General features: G+C 40.1%; 1 long non-coding RNA gene and 1 pseudogene across 1 annotated transcript in view; both read right to left on the reverse strand.

The window, feature by feature from the left end:
* Window positions 1–10,691: 10,691 nt before the first annotated feature.
* Window positions 10,692–21,893, reverse strand: part of LOC114896282 — a 15,212-nt gene continuing 4,010 nt past the window's right edge. Inside the window, exon 3 of the long non-coding RNA XR_003793750.1 lies at window positions 10,692–11,378. This is a non-coding gene — a long non-coding RNA (uncharacterized LOC114896282). The remainder of the gene's footprint in view (window positions 11,379–21,893) is intronic.
* LOC114896333 lies at window positions 20,246–20,335 on the reverse strand (annotated as a pseudogene).

Here is a 21,893-nt window from a genome sequence, read left to right on the forward strand (position 1 = left end):
ACTGACAAAACACCACTCCATCAACTATCAATCTCCACTTCCCTCTTTCAGCAAAATTGTTCACGGTTGAGAACCACTGACCTATATCTTCCCTGCAGATTAATAATAATTTTTATGTCTAAGACAAAAAGAACTTTAATTCAAACTTATCAAACAAGCAAAGTAAATGAAAGATAGGAAAATTCTTATCCATTCCCGAATATTTTCAGTGAAAACTGCCTTCAATTTAGTCTGTACAAAAAACTGTACCTACTAATTACTCTGTCTACAGGTTACTCTTTTATAATAGGCTCCCCACTCTACCAAAGCAGGCTCCCTTATTTGCATTTCTTAAAAAATTTAATTCCTCCTTTTAAAACGTCAACTATATTACCTATAATTACACTAAATTTGGCTAAATATAGCCACGTAAGTGATGAAAATTGCTCCAGTTCCTCAGCAAACTACCATTATAGTCGCAAAGAGAAGAACGCCATGAAGAGAAATGAACTAACCCAGCATCTTTAAGGAGATCCAAGAAAGCATGGAACTTCTGAAAAGAATTCTCAATGCTGCCCAAAACACCTTCATCATCCAGGATCATGCTTGTCAATGAGTGGACATGAAGGGCTTCAGACAAAGAGAAATTTATATTTCTTAACTGGGCATTTTCATGTTCCAGCTATAAAAGAAGACGGAAAATGTCTGACATGATTTTTTCTCATTGTCATCAAAAGTAGCCTTGCCTAGTTTCAAGGAACAAAACTAAAACACTCAAAATGTAATTAATCTGTAATTAAGCTAACTCTCCACCAGTAAAGACAGAGACCATATCACATAATAACCAAAACCCCCAGGCACCCAACAAAGTTTCCTATAACGCTTAGGTGGTATATAAATAAACCAAAGTTGTCGTTTTATTAATGATCTTTCACAAAAGATCACATTTCTAACTGGTTAAATTCATAACGGAGCCTCATTCCACATTAGAAAATTACCTGCTTTAAGTTTCCCTTAAATTAGAAAGTGAATTATAGAATCTGATCTGAACAAAACATATTACAACTCTGCTGGATGTTAAGAATTAACTTTAGTGAGCAAAATATCTAATGCTTACATTTAAAAGTCCTAAATCATACCCAACCCAATTTATTAAATGTACCAATGTTTTCTTTGGCTCCTTCAAAATATTCACTCCCGTGCACTCTTCCCCTTCCGCCCATCACCTATGCACTTAAAGCCCCCTATAAGCTCAACTCCAGTATTTCTCAGAAAGGCTGTTATGTTCATGATGCCCCTTTTGCCTTATATAAGCAGGTGCTCACCATTTATTGAATGAGTGTCCGCCAATCCAGTGGATGCACTTTGAAAAATTCCTCCCTACGCTCAACCTCTGATAAAGTATATTTAATTTAGATAGAACTTTTTAGATTATGCCCTGCTTTCATGCACATTACCTGATGTAATTCTTATAGTATATAATTTTATCTTTCATTGCATTCTTAGAAGTTTTCCAATATCTTAAATTTATTTAAATGATTCACTTTCCTAATTCATTGCCAGGAGAGTCTCATTATGTCTTTTATGCTACTGTATATATAGTATATGCACAAAAAGTGCTTTCTTGAATCAAAGAATCATGAACAGAACATAAGCTAATGTCATAAGAAAGCGCGCGCAAACACACACACAAAACGAGATTTTCACATTTTTAAAAACATGCTTTCTGGAATATAGATCATATGATCACTAAATACCAGTAAATGCAAAAGTCCATATGATACAACCAATTTGCAACATATTACAGTTTTAAAGTTTACAAACTATGTGTATATGGATTAAAATCAAATCGAAATAAAACCAAAACACTCCCAAAAGTATAAGAAATTGTTTACTTCATTGACTCATTTATCAGCCTTAAGTCTTATTACTCTTTCCTCCTTTAACTGCTTTAGGCACTCCTCCAGTTTTTCCTAAACAGAGTAAATGTTATAACTAATTCATAGTATAATATCCAAAAGCCTTTCCAGCTATAGGACTCATCAGGATTTAGGGGCAGAGCCAGAAGTGAACTCACTCAGATTTTAGTCTGCTACTGGTAATATCATACCATGCTAGTGAAATGAATTATCAAAATCTATCAAATTAACATAGTAAAGATTTATTTAAATTCCACTTTTTCCAACATAAATTTGTGGCAGCCCATCATAAAAGGCATATATGCGTATAACATAGCAAGTCAGAAATAGTTAAGAACAAGAAAGAAAAGTTCTATTTTTATTTGTGGGTCTCTTTATAGTAGGAAGTCCTATTAATGAACATGCTTAACACACCTGAATTGCATTAACTGCAGATTCAAAAGCATTTTTTAAAAAAGTAATCACTTTTTTTTTTTTTATTGCAGTACACGGGCCTCTCTCCCGTTGCGGAGCACAGGCTCCGGACGCGCAGGCTCAGCGGCCATGGCTGACGGGCCCAGCCACTCCACGGCAAGTGGGATCTTCCCCAGATCGGGCATGAACCCGTGTCCCCTGCATCGGCAGGCAGGCGGACTCTCAACCACTGCACCACCAGGGAAGCTCCAAAAGTAATCACTTTTAAAGCAATTTACAGTCAAGCACTGTTCCTGGAGTTCCCTGGGCATTAAATCTAATCATCAAAACCCTAAGAGAGGGCTTCCCTGATGGAGCAGTGGTTAAGAATCCGCCTGCCAGTGCAGGGGACACGGGTTCGAGCCCTGGTCCGGAGAGATCCCACGTGCCTCGGAGCAACTAAGCCCGTGCACCACGACTACTGAACCTACGCTCTAGAGCCCCCGAGTCACAACTACTGAGCCCGCGTGCCACAACTACTGAAGCCTGCGCGCCTAGAGCCCGTGCTCCGCAACAAGAGAAACCACCGCGATGAGAAGCCCGCACACCACTACGAAGAGTAGCCCTTGCTCGACGCAAGTAGAGAAAGCCCGAGAGCAGTATCAAACACCCAGCGCAGGCCAAAATAGATAAATAAAATTAATTTATTTAAAAAAAAAACAAACCGTACGAGGAAAGAACAATCACTAACTCCATGTTATTTTACAGATGAGGGAAACAGAGGCAGAGAAGTAGAGTAAGTAGAGCAGCACAGCCAAGGTCACACCACTAAGTAGCAGAGCCACACTGTGGACTCAGGAAGCTGGGTGCCATTCCTGCTCACAGAGGTGGTAGTCTTCCCATTCACCAAGGTCACTGAAATAAAATGAACACTGATAAACTCTCTTAGGAGTTTCAGGAAATAAGACACTTCGGTCCGTGAAGTGGGGACACTGCTTGCAATAGGCAGAATTCTCACAGAGCCCCTAAGACTCCTACTTACTGAAGTACACAAACCTTCCACTTATCCAATCAACCTCTAAATCTAGGTGCTGCAGTGAAGGGATTTTGCAGACGGAATTAAGGTTCAAAATCAGTTGATTTTTTTAAGATAGGGAGATTATTCTAGGTGGATGTGACCTACTCAGGCACCCCATGAAAAGGACCTGAACTCTTCCTGAATTGAAGTACAAAAGGGACAAGAGGGAGACTCTCCATTGCTGGCTCTGAAGAAGTCCAATGTTGTGGCAGGGAAGGCAAGTGAGAGGCCTCTAGGAGCTGAGACTGTCCCCCGAATGACAGCCAGCAAGGAAATGGGGACCTCTGTCCTGCAACTGCAGAATCTGAATTATGCCAACAAGCCGAAGAATCTTGGAGCCATTCTTTCCCAGAGCCTCTGGATGCTAACACAGCCAGACTGACATCTTGATTTCAGCTCTGTGACCCACACAAACTATGGTGAACATCCAACGTTTGGGGCTCAATGTCTTACACTTAAATTTCACGTGCTTTAACACTCTCAGGAGGGAACCCACGTGTTCCCGTGTGTATCTGAGCAGGAAACCCAGTCACGCTGTGCCTGGACTTCTGACCTGCAGAACTGTGAGCTAGTCAAATAGGTATTGTTTTCAGTCAGTAAGAGTGTAGTAAAAGAATTAATATTCTACTCAACCTCCAGGTTCGTGAACAAAATAAATGACTGTCATTGTTTTAGGCCACTGTTTCGGGGTGGTTTCTTATGCAGCGATAAACAACCAGAATTCCTATACTTATGAAAACAGTACGGTATATTTATACCTTTTAACTGCTTTGAACAATCACTTAAAGAATGAGGAACTCTATTATATGCCATCATTGGGAGAGGAACTGGTATCACTTTCTGGAGAGTAGCTCTTGGTACCTAACAACAATCCTACATCAGGAGTTTACCCTAAGGAAATCAAAGATGTGGGCAAAGATTTATCTACCAACATGATGTCATAAGATTGTTTATAACCAAACCCTAGAAGAAAGCTAAGAGCCTCCAAATTGGGACTGGCTTAGAGAAAAACAGCTCACCATCTGAAGGAATGCGCTATGAAGCCACTAAGAAAAGAATGACAAGAGGTCTCAACCAGAATTAATGAATGGGCTTCAGGAGTTCTACATTCATAATATATCTGTGCGTTTTTCCTGGGAGATGATGCATAAGCTTAATCAAATTCTCTGATGTAGAAGAGTATTTAGTGACATGGCAAAATATTTTTGATACTTCTTTAGGACAAAAGAGCAGATTAGGTGTGTGTACATGCAGAGGTGGCTTCTATTTCCTTCAAGAAGCTGTTCATTGTTTACAAACATTTGCTCAATGAACATATATTTTTATATTCAGAACATGTTTAAAAAATTGAGAGTCTAAGAACTTCAAATTCTTTAATGTTTCATTACTAAAGCCAGTCAAGTTTTCAATGGGGAAAAAGGAAAAAAAATTGCAAAATTCCTCTACTTTTAATATGATGGTTTAATCAATCTTCTAAAACTGATTTCAAAGAAATTCTAAACAAATAAGCAAACAAACAAAAAACCCTCACCACAGTCAGAGAAAAGTAGACTAAAATTCCTGACTGGTTCTAAATAGCACATCAAAGTGCAATTACATGCAACAGTTTCTCCCTCTAATGGAGGGAATTAGAACACAGTGTTAAATTTTTGTGAAAAAGTATACCGTCCTCCTACAAAGTATTCATAATTCATGTCCCTTACATGGAAATATGGAACCAAAAAAGTTAGAAAGTAAAATTGCTTGATATTCTATTACTTAAGTAAGACTAATGATAAGGCTTTGGAATAATTTTCCTTCCTGTCATCTGCTCCCCTTCCTCCCTTCTGTACACCGGCTAGGGTGATTTTTCTGGGACAAAGCTCCCATCATATTGGATATCAAATTTTATGTTCAACTTTTCTCCATTTAACATTGAAATCAATCATTTCTCATATAATCAGGGGATTCATAACCTTGATTTTTTTTGTGTGGGCTACAAAATATTCCACTGAGTGGGTTTACTGGTTAACCATTTTACACATTTAAATTCTTTCCAACTTTTCAATATTATCAGACAATAACCGTTTTTATGCATGAAAGCTTTTTTCCATATTGAGAATACGTTCTTACAATAAATCCATAAAAATGAGTTTGAGATCAAAGCAAATGAACATTTTTAAGGCTCTGAGGTAGGTATCTCCAAACTTCTTTCCAAAAGATTTCTGAGATTTTATACTGCCATCAGCGATGTATCACTTGGTATATGACCTCTACTACAACTGTTGGCTTATTTCCTCACGTAGAGTGCAAGTTATTTGAAGATAGGGGCTGTATTTTATTGTTTATCCCCAGCACCTGTGCCTAGCACAACGTAGACGGTCAATAAATAATTGCTTAATAAGGAAAATCCCTGCCAATACAAGATGTACGTGTGTGAAAAACAGACTGTGTGTTTTTCTCTAACTGGATAGATGAAAACTTGTCATCTTCTTTAATGTGCAATTTTTTTTCTTATAATTAGCAATTAAATTTCTAGATTATATTGTAAAAATTCAGATTCTCGAGGCAAATGGGCCTGGCACTACCCATTAGCTATATAACCTTGGACAAGTTCTATAACTCTAGGTCTCAACTTCCTCATCTATAAAATGGAGATAAGCTCCCATATCACAGAGCTCTTGTGAGGATTACATGAGTTAAAACACATATAAAATTAGAAGAGTGCTTGGTACACAGCATATGTTCAATTAACGCTGAATGAATAACATGTGAACGCAAACAGTAGTGAAGGGCTTAAAATGAAATAGTCTCATCCCACTCCCACATCCAGCAGTCAAGAAGCGACCAATTCTTTACTCAGGCTTTTAATTGTAAAATACGATAATGTGTACTGAGAAGTGCTCAGGACAAAATTGTCAATGTGACAAATAAAATAAGAATACTTACATAACCACTACTTGAATCTGAAAGTATTGATACTTGTCAGCATCTCAAACCCCCCCATATCCTTTTCCCATCACAATCTCCTTCTCTCTTCCCAGTTAAACACCATCCTCATTACTTGACAATCCTTTCCTTTAACCTGCATGCATCCCTAACAAAAGAGTTTAGTTTTGTCAACATCTAACTTTATGTAGAGGATCATAGTATATGAAGTCTTTTCTATCTTATTTCTTTCACTCAACATTGGTTTAAAAAATTCATCCACATTGCAGCCTGTAGCTCTAGTTCATTCAATTTTATTGCTTGATAGTTTTCCCACTGTACGAATACACATAATTTATTACATTTTTGACTCTTAATGGACATTTGGTTTGTTTTCAGTTTGTGCTAATGCAAATCATGGACAGGAATCCTGCTGTACCGGTTATTCTGGTGCATTTACACAGGGCGGGGGTGAGGGCTGCTGGCTCACAGGCTATTTATATACCTTCAGTTGATGGAGAGTGCTAAATGCTTTCCAAAGTAGTTGTGTTGATTTATACTCCAGTATAAGCAGGGTAGAGGATTCCCATAGTACTCCAGGTCTACAATACCTGATACTACCACACTTTATTTATGTATTTGTCAAACTGACTGGCATGTAGTTTCATTGGTTTTGACTCACTTTTCTCTTATTACTTAATGAAGTCGTATACTTTTCTGTGTTTACTGGCTGTTTGGATTTCCTTTTTTATGAGGTTTACGTCAACTATTGTTATTTTATTATTATTTTTTTTTTTTTTTTTTTGGCTGAGTTGGGTCTTCGTTGCTGCGTGCTGGCTTTCTCTATTTGCGGTGAGCGGGGGCTACTCTTCATTGCAGTGGCTTCTCTTGTCGTGAAGCACAGGATCTAGGCGAGCGGGCTTCAGTAGTTGTGGCACGTGGGCTCAGTAGTTGTGGCTCACAGGCTCTAGAGCGCAGGCTCCGTAGTTGTGGCACACAGGCTTCGTTGCTCTGCGGCCTGTGGGATCTTCCCGGACCAGGGCTCGAACCCGTGTCCCCTGCCTTGGAAGGCAGATTATTAACCTCTGCGACACCAGGGAGGTCCAACTGTTGTTATTTTGAATTCTTCTCCATTTCCAAGTAATACTCTTACATGACCATTTTCTGACTAAATTGGAGGCATTATCTGTTCACTTTCTATTTTACTAAGTAAGGGTTTAGTTCCTTTACACTCTTCCTATGTCCACACTGCTCAGTAAAGTTATGTCATTATTAGTTATTCCACTGCTCATGATCTCTTGGACTTGTAGTGATATACTTAAAAACCTACATTGTTGATCAACTATAAACTCTCAACGTCACGCTTTCTAAAATGAGGACATTCATACCATCCTCCCTTTTTTCTACCTCCTGTCTACCTTCCAAACCTAGCTTTTACGTTGTCAAAGTTGAAATTTATATCCTGTTCTATGTGCAGTTAAGTCTTCTGTTATTCAGGAGTCAGTAAGGAGTAAGGTTTAAGACAACAGGCAGAGAACCTAAACTCAAAGCCTCAATCCAACCCTAATTTAGGTACAGCCTGGGCAAGTTCCTACCCTGTCTTAGCTTCCTTTTCACAAAAGTGGGAATGATATTAGCATCAACATCATAAGGCTATACAGCGGATTAAATGAGTTGATATATGCAAAAACACTTAGAGCCTAATATATACTAAGTACATACTAGTACATTTCAGTACATACCAAGTTAATGCAAATACATACTAAGTATAGTTTAGGTTAGTTATTTGTTATTACATGCAAGTTGACAATAAAAGCTGCAAACCAAGACAGTATTGCCATTATTACAATGAAATTAATATTGCCCACTGCAGATGTACTGTCTCTGTGTATAGACTACACCTCGTTCCATACTGTGTCAGTGTCACTGCCCTTGTGCAGGGTGACCACATACCCCAAGCCACCTTGGGCTGTTCCAGTTTCTACCTGCTGTCCTGATGTTACAACATTAGAGCGCCACCTTACACTATTGAAGTGTAAGGAGTTTGGACAAGTTCTGGTTTGGACAACAAATTAGATAGGTTGTCATTACCCCTGTGTGTCACTGAAAAGGGGGACATCTATAGTGTCAAGTTTAAGTGGATTCTTCTCTTCCTCACCAATAGTACGTTAAAAATCAACCATAGCTTAGTTTGCTTCAGGTCTATGTCAGTATAGCCTTTTGTCCTCTGGAGTTCAAGTTCCTTCTCCTCTTCCTCTCCCTCCTCCCTTCCAACAGTGCCTAATAGCTAGTAAGTACAATATGCCTCAAGGTGTTTCTAAGCTCTCAGTCACACAATGGATAGAAGCCTCTCCAATCTAGACTAGCTGCTCTCTGCACTGAATCCCCTATTACCCTACTTCTTGGTTTATTGCCTCATATTGCTGGATTCTTTCTATAAATAGCTTAAGGTGTAGCACAGGAGGTCAATTTTTCAAATATCTTTGTGTACAAAGTATCTTCTTCAGCCTCCACCTATGACTGATAGTTTGGCTGGATACAAACCCCTAGGGTGAAAATTATGTGCCTGAAAAACTTTGGCGGTATCTTTCTAATGCCTTCCAGGATCCATGGTGCTGATGACAAGTATGATAAAGTCAGATTTTAACATTTTTTTTTAGGTGACCAGTACTTTTCTCTCTGGAATGGATGTATCCTCTCAGTATTTTATTGTATGTTAATTTATTTTTTCAGTATTTTAAAGTTTCACAATGAAGGGTGCCTAGGTGTGAGTCTATTCTTGTTCATCTCGCTCAAAACTTGAGTAACTATTTTCAATCTGAGGCCTGATGTCTACTTTCAGCTGTGGGGAATTTTGTTGCCCTTTGACAGCTTTCCTCCATTTTTTTTCTGGGTCTGGAATTTCTAATAGTTACATGTTGCATCTCCCAGATGCAGCCTCTCTAACTTATTGCTATTACATTTTCCATTGTGCCTTTCTTTTTTATATAATGAGAAATTTTTTAGATTCCTACTGAATTTATTTCAGCAACCATATTTTCATTTCCAAGAGACCTCTCTTGCTTTCTGACCATTCTCTTTTTAATTAACACCCTAATCTTATTTTATAGTTGGTAGCTCTTTTTAAACCTCTCTCAGGATACTAATTAGGGTTTTTTCTTAAATTATTTTGTTCCCTAAATTGTCCCTGGTCCTACTAGGATATGTTTTCACTCTTTTTCCCCCTCTCATGTTGGAAGCTTTACTCAACTATCAGGCAAATGACAGTTATTTTCTATTTAAGAATGAGTGCAGGAAGCTCCCTGAAGTCAACGATTGATTGGTTTCTTATGCAGGAAAAAGCGGGGAGTAACTGTAATAGGATCCCCCCCAAACACAATTTTCTAGGGTGTAAAAACTCACACTAGCTGCCCTAGCTCTCGCCAGTTTCACTGTTTTCAAAATGAAAGCATCTCATTTCAGGAGCGTGAGGGCGGGGCTGGGAGTCCGCTCCTCCAAACACAACCCTTCAATAAGCTCCCCTATTTCAGTCACACTTTTAACTAACTCCACCCTCTCTCTTACATGCCCATCTGAGCATGGGCCTACTTCTGCAGGTGGGGTCAGAATCCTCCTCAGTTGCAGGTGGTCCCTGTGCATATTCTAGGTGATGCTTTTCCTCTGTTCTACTGCCTCAGTTTCACACTCTTCCACTTGTCTTCCGTCTTTCAAAACTATGTTGAAATCTCTTGATTGTTGTGGCCTTATATACTTAAACACTTTGATACCATCCTTGTAGTGTCTTGTCAAAATGGAGAAGAGCTGAAAGGGTTTTCAGTGCATTCTGAATTTGCTCTTCTGTGGTCCCAGTGTGTAAACTTCTTGGTCTTCCCCAGTGTCTATCATTGCTATTAGAAATACAATCTCCTGGTCTACTCGTGCAGGAAATGAATACAACACATCTAAAATGACAAGGAATGCGGGTAGATGCTCTAGGGTCTTCTCATACTCTGCCATTTACTAATAAACCACTACGTGCTACAAATTGTAGGTGCTCATTTATAAAATGAAAGAGGGTAACTCTACATGAACTATAAATTTCTCCTACTCTAACATTTCATAATTTTCTAAGTTTTTTTCTTAAAATTTCTCTATATTATCATTAATTTTAATTAAAAAAATAAAAATCTAACTTTCTCTTTTGAAAATCAAAGAGTTAATTCCCATAGTCCTACAATAATGGGATAATTAGTTCTGAAACCGGTCAAGTTCCATACGAAAAGAAAATCATATTAAATAATTTTTTAAAATTAAACATGGGACTTTGTAGCACAAAGACAAGGTCCCCCCCAAATGGTGTTCCTTTATTTACTAGAAATGTTCAGCTCTTCATTAAAGTTGAAATAAAATAAATGTATTATTTTTTAGGTGCAAAAATTTCTTATGAAAATCCATTTTTCTTTTCTGTCCATACAAACAATAGTATGGAATGACATTAGAGGTCAGGTTTATTTGATAATGGAATGTAGCTTCTTGGTATTTTTTATTTTAGGAAAGGAGAATATCAAAATCAAAACTTTTTTCAACTTTACTTTTATTTAAAATGAGGCCATATTTTCCTCTTGTAAAAAGAGAGTTCAACTAGAACTGTCAATTTTCTCATCTGTAAAACAAGAGCACTGAATCAGCTGACTATATTCATTCAGAACTCAATTTCTTTATCGTATGATCACTAAGGTTCTCCCTAAATCTAATATACTAAGGTTCTAAGGAAAGGAAAATATATTACTAATGACATGTTTTGATTTTTATTTCTTAGAGTTCAAATGTCCACCATTCACCTTGGTCTAAGCTTAACCATTCAAGGGGATAAAATGCAGATGGGAGGAGAAAACAGAACCCTCACACAAGCTGTGCCGTGTTGCAATCAGGCTTCCATTTGAAAAATAATCTTCTCTATAGCTTTAAAGTGATAACTTTGTACCTGCAATGCTTCTTGTTTCAAACGGATTTTCTCTGGCTCTTCCTGAACACTTTCTGAGGAATCATCGACCTCTTCGATTTCTGAGGAGGAAGGACTCTCTACTGTCACAGTCACAGGAAATTCTGATGGACCTGAGTGTCTGAAGAAGATAGGAAACCACAGAGTTGTTAAACTACAGTGCAAAGAAAGAAGACAAGATTGTATAAAAGACAACACAAGCCAGATACCAAATATGCAAATATTAGAGGACATTTAACAAAAGTGATCTGAGGTATCATTATTTATAAATGTCTCTCACTGCTCCTTAGTCTAAAACAGGCAATGACTAAGTAAAAGTATAGGAACTTATTTTTGCTATGTTACTGTACAGACCTCTGTTGTACATGGTTAGGATTAGTAATGGGAATTGCCCATATTATTTTATTGTTTCTTTCACAGAAGCCAAGGGAAGATCCAAGGTAACCATTTTTTCTCAGATCAACTTTAGACTGCAAATGAAAAATTTATTTTTCACTATCAGACAAAAACAGTCTGGAAGAAAATGTCATTTTTTGGAGGAAAATACATCAGTAAAGGGACTGATAAAGAATCAGAAGAATCATCAGAAAATCAACATATCTAAGCTGGGAATAATAGATGTTAGAATTTATAAAAGTAAATCACATACACATACATAACTAAAACTGACCCATCAGAAATTTCATCTTCTCATCACCCTTAAGCCAAAACTAGGGTAACAGTAATACAATTCTCCCATCAAGATTCACTGCCACTGCAATGTTGTTCAACTGGACATTTCCAAACATTTAAAACCTGACCTGGCCACAACCCCATAAAAGTCTACAGATCATAAAGAAGTGTGCTGGGATTATATAACCACGCAGAAGACAAGTCACTAGGACATCATTTTGACAACAAGCAGCAAACCCTGCAGCACAGGAAAACCCTAACAGGAGGACGAGGCGCACACCCCTCTCTCTGGGCATGCAAGGGCAGGACTGACACCCAAGATGCTCTTCTCTCAACCTCAGCAGTGGTGCCTTTCACAGAGCAACTATGCAGTCTCCCAGAACCACTGGGAAGGAGAATCTGATACTGACAGTATTAGCTTGCCATGAGGCCATAAGCTAGGGAATGTGTGTGGCCTTGGTGAGAGAGCAGAGGTTTGGGAGATGTTGCTTTATATTGGCTTTCAGATCAGGAATTTGTACACATAGCCTGCAAACAACGTTTCTTGCAAACATATGAACGTTCTTGAGTATGAGAGCTCCATGTGAGGGGTCAGAAATGGCAGTCAAGTTCGTTTCACGGGTAACAGCTGATTTGCGGACTGGACAACAGGCTTCCTTGTTTACAGACAACCACAAGGCTGCCAGTTGTGTGCCAAATCCACACAACTACACAGTTGCATTGGGACAGTGACCAAACATGTTTTACATGGATTTATTTCAGAGAGGGAAATGCTTCTTGTAAGGCTCTGTCAGTTTAAAAAGCAAGAATGACCATCTACCTTTCCCAGTTCAAGCCCTATATGTCATAAATATGATAGCTACACGCCAGCAACGGATTACATACATCACGAGCTTTGATGAATGGCAAGCCCCTAAAAAGATATCAACAAAACGAAGTTAGATCTTGATGTAAATACACCAGTTAAACCCAGTTAATACAACTATTTAGCATTATGTACAGTATCCATACAGAATTGTGTATAAAAATAAATAAGCTCAAAACAAGGACCTGGAGGGCTCTGCTATGGTGAAAACTGAACAGAATTCAGCCGACTGGCTTGGTAACAACTCTCTGAACTGCTGAGAGGCCCCTTCAGTTCCTACGTTCAGGATGGTTGAGATTTCAGTCTCACTTCTGTAAATGGTGATATTAATCGTTCTCTAATTTACCACTCTGTGTGACGAGGATGGACCTGAGATTAAGCATCTCAGGAAGAAGACAGAAAACCACAGAGTTGTTAAACTCAAGTGCAAAGACTGGGGATTCAACACTATAGTTTAGGAAACAGCAATTCACATTACCATTCGGTCAGATTCTTTCAACAAAACAGAAGTTGCACTCACATGTATTAAAAGACAAAAATTAACTGCCATCTGTATCAATATGTTAATGTGCTTCAATCACATGTTTTCATGAAAGTTTAAACATAAAATCACCTTTAAGATCTAGGCCATGTGATCTGCTCCCTGCCATGTCAGATTATACCCCGTGAAGTTTACTGTCTTAAGAGTGATAGAGTTCTTTATATCTTGACAAATAACTAAAAGGAAAATAAAAACCCACACACACAATAAGATGAAGAGCCTATACATTTGTCAATCTTGATTTATTTGCTTTTCTTGAGTCAATTGGAGGTTTATAGCCACATTCTTTTTTTTTTTTTTTTGGTACGCGGGCCTCTCACTGTTGTGGCCTCTCCCGTTGCGGAGCACAGGCTCCAGACGCACAGGCTCAGCGGCCATTGCATGTGGGATCTTCCCAGACCGGGGCACGAACCCACATCCCTTGCATTGGCCGGCGGACTCTCAACCACTGCGCCCCAAGGGAAGCCCTATAGCCACATTCTTAAAATCATTAACTACAATCTTCCCAAACAGGTAATTGATGAACTGATGCATTCTAAAACTTGTCAGTAACAAAGTGTTATTCCAGTTTACAGCAACAGTTTAATTCTATTCAGTACTAAAACTGAATACACTGAATACTGCAAACTTTCTTCCCAACCACTCAGTAAAGTACTACATACTTTTGAGACAAAGGAAAAAAAAAAGAAAAACCTAAAGAGCGTAAGACTCTTCCGATTTTCATTTCCAATGATACATGCCAATCTTGATGATCAATCAGCGATGTAAATGTCAACTATAAACCCAGTATTTTATTAGCTGCTATGCAGTATACTAGAGCAATAGAAGAGGGAGGACCTCAAACCCTCTGTTCCCTCAAATTGAAAGGCAGGCTTCCTGACCCCTCCAGACCACTACTGGACACAGGGAACACACACTCATGTTTCAGGACCCCAACCAACAGCCACCTGCTTTGTGATTACTTCCATGACACACCCTCACCAACACCACTGAGTTTGCTGCTCCTGCGGGACGTTACATATATTTCCTATTTGAACACATACCACAGTGCATTATAATTATGATTGCAGATACATATTCTAACAATTTAAAGATCATGATGACTTTTTTGCTCTTTACATCTTGCTATTTCCCTTCCCATAATATTTCTTGAAAAGAAACCATAAAAATATAGACAAACACAAAAAACAGAAAATATACAAAACATGTGGTTTGTGGCTTAACACAAACTTAAGTAAGATTAATTCTGACAGTATCCAGCATGACAAACTTCCATGGTACAAATGAGAATGGACCAAGGTTTGGGCAGGTACAGGAGACAATCCAGGCATGAACAACACTAAGAAAAGGTAGACAGGAAGTAACATGGTGTGTAGGAACTCACGAGACCAGTCTGATGGGAAGAGACTTAAACAAGACTGAAACTCACTTTCTAAACCACCATCTCCAGTTGGACAATTCGCAAGACACTGGTGCCCCAAAGTGGCCGATTTATTCAATCCCTTTAATGGGGAGAAACAGTTTAAAATTTTACCCCTTTAGTCTGCCCCAAAAACAGCTATCAAATGTTGGCAGGACACAATGAAGGCTTACCACCTTTGTTAACATAGTTACGTCTCTCTCTCTCACAACTAGCCCACTTAGCTCCAGGTTCCTTAGCGCACCTGACGCACTTACACAGCGTCTAAGAGCTTTACACAACTGGAAGGTCACATCTTTATTTCTTATTGCAGGAACACAACTTCTGGAAACTTTATTTCTGTCAAAACCTAAAGCAAAATTATTGTAAAATGAGTGATTTAAACCATACATTTTATCACCGTTAAAAAGCAACTAAAAAGAAAAAAAGCATCTGCTCTGTGCTAAGGATTAGAAACGACTCCTGCCCTTAAAGCCTCATTAAGAAGGGACATGTATAAACACAAAATTTCAATCACATGATATAAAGAACCATAACCCTCATGAACAGAGGTTCCTATGGAGGCAAAAAGTTATGTCTAAGCGACAGCTTCATGATAACCCTGAAGTACAATCGAGAAAGATGAGGCTATGCAGAGTTGGAGGAGGAGGTGCATTAACTGCAGAGGGAACATCTGTGAAAACATACTCAAGCCTGACTCCTGCTGGGCACTGTAAATACTGCAGGTGGGGATGACTAAAGGCCAGGGGTCCAAGTGTGAGAAGGGACAGAAAATAGAGATGTCGGTCGAATAAAGCCTGGGAGAGAGCAGGGCTTGTATCCCACAGGTGATGAGGCCCGGGGCTACCACTGGCTGAGTAAGGGTGCCTCCGCTGATTAGAGAAAGGCACCCCGCTGCTGAAGGACCAATTAGATAAAGGGAGTGATCACAAAAAGCTCCCCTTCCTCAGGGCCAAAGAGCCCCAGGAGGCTTGGTAGAGCACAGTTCAGACTACACGCCTCTGGGCAAGCACAGGCTGGGCGGCTAGTATGCACTAACTCTGTGTGGGCAAGCCATTAGCAGCATTATTTTAGGCGTATCTTTTCATGTTAGAAGATCACTCAACCCCAGTAGGCAGATGAACTTAGAGGAACTGAGTCCAGGGGCCGCGAAACCACCCAGGAGCTTCTGCCATAGTCCGGGCAAAATGCAATGTGGATGAAGAAGCAAATTTAGGAGGAGGCCAAAATCTACAAGCTGGACCCACTGGATGCAAGACATAAAGAAAGTTCAGTGAAGGAACTCTGAAGAGAATGGGCTCTGCAATAAATTTTTCTTACAATCAATGTAAAATACTAGGCAAAATTAAGTACCGTGGTCTTTAAGGTCCCTTCCAGCTCTAATTTCTTTTGATTTCTAACTTATTACTCTGGTTAAGTAAAGTCCCTTCAGAGGTATGGAACAGTTCCTACACCTGAATGGGATGCAAAGAAAAATCTGATTTCTCTTCACCAGGGGATGAGTTGAACTGTCCTTGCAGAAGAGATAACACATGGTGTGAACCCCAGATCCTAGAAAAGGGCCAGGCTCACGATAAGTATTCCACTTTTTGAAAACAAATGAACAGTCATTTCCTCTCCTAGATCTTAACACCCTTTCTCTGCTGGCTACTTTCTTTCAGCTTATAAACATCCTCAATATACTCACTTAAAAAGCCCTCAGACCTATGATTCTTTGGATCTTCTTGTGGGTAACCTAAGTATCTCCCATGTCTTCAAATACCTGTCCTCCCAAAAAGCCCAGATCTGTACCTTGGGCCCAGCCCTGTCTACCAGGCCCCTCTAAAGTACTGAAGATGAAGTAAGATTCTCTCCCCACCCCCAATGCCTTTCTACTGGGCTCTGTATCTCACAAAAAGATGCAGCTGTAAACCGTCACCCACACTTGCTGCCCTCCCTTTTCTAACTGGTCACCAGGCCCTACCCATTCTCTCTTGGATCTGCAAAACCCAGTCCCACCTTTTATAACTTAAGTGGGACCCTTAGATTACAATTCACCCTGTACCCAATCAAGTGCCTTCCACATGGAGGTCTGAGTGAGTCTCTAAACCAGAAGTCCATCTCACTGTTCTTTAGGGTTTCCCACAGCCTTCAGGATAAACATATAAACTTCTGACAGGACAAACAAGGCCCCTTTCTTCTGGGCCCCACTAGGTTTCCAGTATCAACTCTCATTTCTTTCCCAAACCCTGAGTTCCAGGCCTGTACCTTAGTTTTGCCATATTTTCTTATATTTCTCCAACTTTGACACACACTGCTCCCTCCTGCCACCCCCAGGAGCTTCTACATATCCTTAGAAAGGATGGCACCTCCTCCAAGAAGCCTACCCTGAACTTTCCAAGATTCTGTGCTCTGCAAAGGGGAAAGGTGGTGGGGAGGGATACATTAGGAGTTTGGGATTAACATATACACACGACTCTATATAAAGTAATCAACAAGGAACTACTGCATAGCACAAGGAACTCTACTCCATATCCTGTAACAACCTGTACGGGAAAAGAATCTGAAAAAGAATGGATATATGTATAATGGAATCACTTTGCTGTACACCTGAAACTAACACAATGTTGTAAATCAACTATGCTCCAATATAAAATAAAAATTGAATTAAAAAAAACAAGATTCTGTGCTCTGTAGCACCGGAACTCACTTCTTCCAGAGCACTGACTACTGTCCTTGTGTTTACTTGCCGCCCAGTAGAAGGGGAGATTACCTAGGGCAGAAGCACCGTCTCCAGCAGCCCTTGGTTCTGACAACTCATTCAAGTGCCAGGATACTTAACACACATAACTGCTTAATTCATACTAAGAACCCACAGAAAGGGTGGTTTTCAATGTCATTTTACAAGTGTGGGGATTGTAGTGCAAAAGAAACCTGCCCAGGCCACAGATAGCATAAACTCTGGAATTCAAACCCTAAGCTGCCTTCACACCGGTGCTCTTTCCACTATATGATAGGACTATTGAAAAAAAAAATTTTTTTCCTGAACCCTGTTTTAATGAAAAGGAAATGAAGCTGGGATATATCCATTTCCTAGTCGCTTTGGTGTGTACCAGGCAAAGTCATTCAACAGACCAGGTAACATCTGTGCAACAATTAACGATGCTCCAAACTGTGCTAAGTGTTCTACTTTGTAGAGTCTAGAAGCATTAACACAGTGCATCCTTGTAACCGCCACGGAGGCTGGGTCCTGTTAAGCCCATGCTACAGATGGGAACACTGAGACCTTGAAGCCTTAAGGCACTCGGCCGGGGTCACCGAGCTGGCAGGAGTCCTAGGCCGCACGCCCCGTCTAGTGCTCGCACACCCGGGCACTGGGCATCGGTTCTAGTGCCCACCCTCCACCCTGTACTATCTAAAACTCCGCTTCACAGTGCCGACACGAGAGCCCCTGGAAGTGGAAAGTACAAACCCATCTCGCCAAGCCATGGCTGGAAGAAGCTCTGGATACAGATCGGGGGCAGAGGGTGCTCAGGGGCGGCGCCCAGTCCACCTCGCACAGGCAGTGGGCGTTGAAGTCCAGCAGGCCCTCACGCAGGGAGGCGCCCACGGCGGGCAGAGGCACCGAATCCTGCAATGCGCACAGGTCCTCACAGCGCCAGAAAAATGTCGGCCACGCTGTCGCCGCGCAGCTTCACTCAGTGATGATGGGCCGAGCGCAGCCTCGGGAAAGCTGGCTGCAGACACGATGCCCACACACGCCTGGAAGCCCCGGCTGGCCTCCCGGCCCCTCGGGCGGCCATCGCAGTCCAGGGAGTGGTAATAAGGATCAAAGTGGTAAAGGTCCTGCATTCTTCTTCTTGCATTATTTCAAAACTGGCATAGCTGGCGTCAGGCAGTCCGGTAACTGGGTCCAGCGGACCGGTAATTGGGTTCATTTGCCTCTGCGTTATCTGCCTGCCATCTGCTTCCTGAAATGCAAACAGCTACACAGGGTGATTTGCTACAAGACAGTGTAGGGAGCTTAAGCACAAGATGCAGGATGTAATTTACATTGACAGCTAGGGAGTGATAGGAACAGGATGTAATTTAGCTTTGTGAAACATACATCTAGTTACAGACACTACAGATTAGTAACAGTTTAAATGAAACTAGGATCGATTAACCCTTTCAGGCCAGTTTATGTGTCTTCTCTAGCCTGTTCACTGTCCCCTTTACTTTCCTTATTTTCTGGAGAGGAAAAACTTCATTTCTATTTTTGCTGCAACACTGTTATGCTTAGTGAAATAAGTCAAACAGAGAAAGACAAATACGGTATGTTATCACTCGCATGTGGAATCTAAAAAATAAACAATAAATGTAACAGAAAGGAAATGAACGCACAGATGTAGACATCAAAGCAGTGGTTACCAGTGGGTAGAGGGAAGGGGGAGGGGCAAGATAGGGGTAGGGGAGGGGATGAAGAGGCACAAACTACTATGCATAAAATAAATAAGCTATAAGGATAGCCAATGTTTTATAATAACTTTAAATGGAGTATAATCTATAAAAATATTGAATCACTGGTTTCTAATATATTGTTATTACAATATAATACCGTAAATCAACTATACTTCAATTTAAAAAATGATCACCACAGTACGTCTAGTTAACATCCATTACCATACATGGTAGAAATCTTCTTGTGATGAGGACTTTTAAGATCTACTCTCTTAGCAAATTTTAAATATGCAATACGGCCTTATTAACTATAGTCACATCCCCAGGACTTATTCATCACTGGCAGTTTGTACATATTGACCACCTTTACCCATTTCACCCACCCTCCACCCCCTGCCTCTATGAGCTTTTTTAAAAATTCCATATGAAGTGAGATCATACGGGATTTTTCTTTCTCTGTCTGACATATTTTACCTAGCATAACACCCTGACGGTCCATTCATGTTGTCACAAATGGCAGGATTTGCTTCTTTCTCATGGCTGAATTATACATACATATATAAATAATTTGGCATATATATATGCCAAATGTCCTTTGTCCATTTATCCATCGATGGAACACAGGGGTTTCTAAGTTGGCTACTGTAAATAATGCTGCAATGACTATGGAGGTACAGATTTCATTTTGAATTAAGAGTTTCTGTTTGCCTCATACAAATACCAAGTAGTGGAATTGCTGCATCGTATGATAGTTCTATTTTCAATTGTTTGAGGACCTCCATACTGTTTTCCATACATTCCTACCAACAGTGTCCAAGGCTTCCCTTTTCTCCACACCCTTGCCAACACTTGTTAGTTCCTGTCTTTTTTTTTTTAAACATCTTTATTGGAATATAATTGCTTTACAATGGTGTGTTAGTTTCTGCTTTATAACAAAGTGACTCAGTTATACATATATATATATGTTCCCTTATCTCTTCCTTCTTGAGTCTCCCACCCTCACACCCTCCCTATCCCACCCCTCTAGGTGGTCACAAAGCACCGAGCTGATCTCCCTGTGCTATGTGGCTGCACGAATTTGCGTGTCCTCCTTGCGCAGGGGCCATGTTAATCTTCTCTGTATCGTTCCAATTTTAGTATATGTGCTGCCGAAGCGAGCACGTTCCCGTCTTTTTGATATTAGCCATTCCAACAGGAATGAGGTGACACCTCTTTGTGGTTTGACTTCTCTGCTGATTAGTGATTTTAGGTGCCTTTTTAACTATCTTCAGGCCATCTCTGTATCTTCTCTGTAAAAATGTCTATTCAGATCCTCTGCCCATTTTTTCGTTGGATATTTTTTCTACTATTTTTGTATGAGTTCTTCATATAATTTGAATACTAACCCCTTATAGGATATATGATTTGTAAAAATTTTCTCCCATTCGGTAGGCTGCCTTTTCATTTTGTTATTGGTTTCCTTTGTTGTGCTTTTTAGTTGGATGTCTCCCCACTTGTTTATTTTTGCTTTTGTTGCCTTTACTTGGATCAACGTCTTTGCATAAGTTCTGGAAACAACTCTTTCATAGTTTCCATGGATCATTTTTAGGGGAGAGGGTGAGTTGAGATGAACTACTAATGAAAGGAGGGTCAATGGGTCGAACTATAGCCTCTGTTACTGTAGGTGGCCTCAAGGCCACAACTGATAGTCATTGTCTCCCTCCTGTGCTATCCATTCTCAATTCCCCTCATCCTTGGATAACATCTCTGTGAAAATGGATGGCTTACTTCGTGGGGTGACCCTCATGGTCGGCCCCGAGTGAGTGTTCCAAGCCCTGGTCATCATTTCTTTCTCAAACCATGGCTGCTGTACTTGACCATTTACTGTGTACTTGACCATTTACTGTCAAAATTGGGAAAGGCAGTACCAAGAAATACCCCACAGGCTTGTTTTTAATCAATCATTTTCCAATTAAAATTTTTTTCCCCCCAGACATTTTTATCACCCCAAAAGGAAACTCTGTACCCATTGAGAAGATACTACTTCGCTCTCTCTACCAGGCCCTGGACACCACCAATCTGCTTTCTTTCTCTATGGATTTACTTATTCTGGATATTTCAGATAAATGGAATCATACAGTGTATGACCTTTGTGTCTGGCATCTTCAACTTAGCATGATGTTCGTGAGAGTCATCCACACTGTAATATGTATTAGTATTGCATTCCTTAAAAGAATGTTTTTGGCCGTGTAACTGATATTTAATGGCTCCATTCCTTTTTATGACTGAATTACTATTCCACTGTATGTATATACCAAAATTTGTTTATTCATTCATCCAGTGATGGACATTTGGGTTATTTCCATGATTTTTCTATTGTGAATAGTGCTGCTATAAACGTGTGTACGTAGATTTGAGTGTTTGTTTTCAATGATTTAGGAGTGGAATTGCTGAGTCATACGGTAATTCTATGTTTATCCCAAAAAACACACTCCAAGAAACTTCCTGAAAGTCTGTACTTGTCTCAGAAGCAGCTTTTCAGGAAACATGACGTGCAACAGTATGGACAGTGTCCCATGAGAGCTTATTTGTGATGCCTGGGGGTCTGGAGTTGGAAAGGGCTTCCCTTAGAAAGTGGCAGCTAAACTGAGGGCAAATTCAATGTTTTTTCCTTCCTTCCTTCCTTCCTTCCTTCCTTCCTTCCTTCCTTCCTTCCTTCCTTCCTTCCTTCCTTCCTTCC

This window comes from Monodon monoceros, unplaced genomic scaffold (genome assembly GCF_005190385.1).
Source record: "Monodon monoceros isolate NGI ecotype Baffin Bay Population unplaced genomic scaffold, NGI_Narwhal_1 Contig2398_ctg1, whole genome shotgun sequence".
NCBI lineage: Eukaryota > Metazoa > Chordata > Mammalia > Artiodactyla > Monodontidae > Monodon > Monodon monoceros.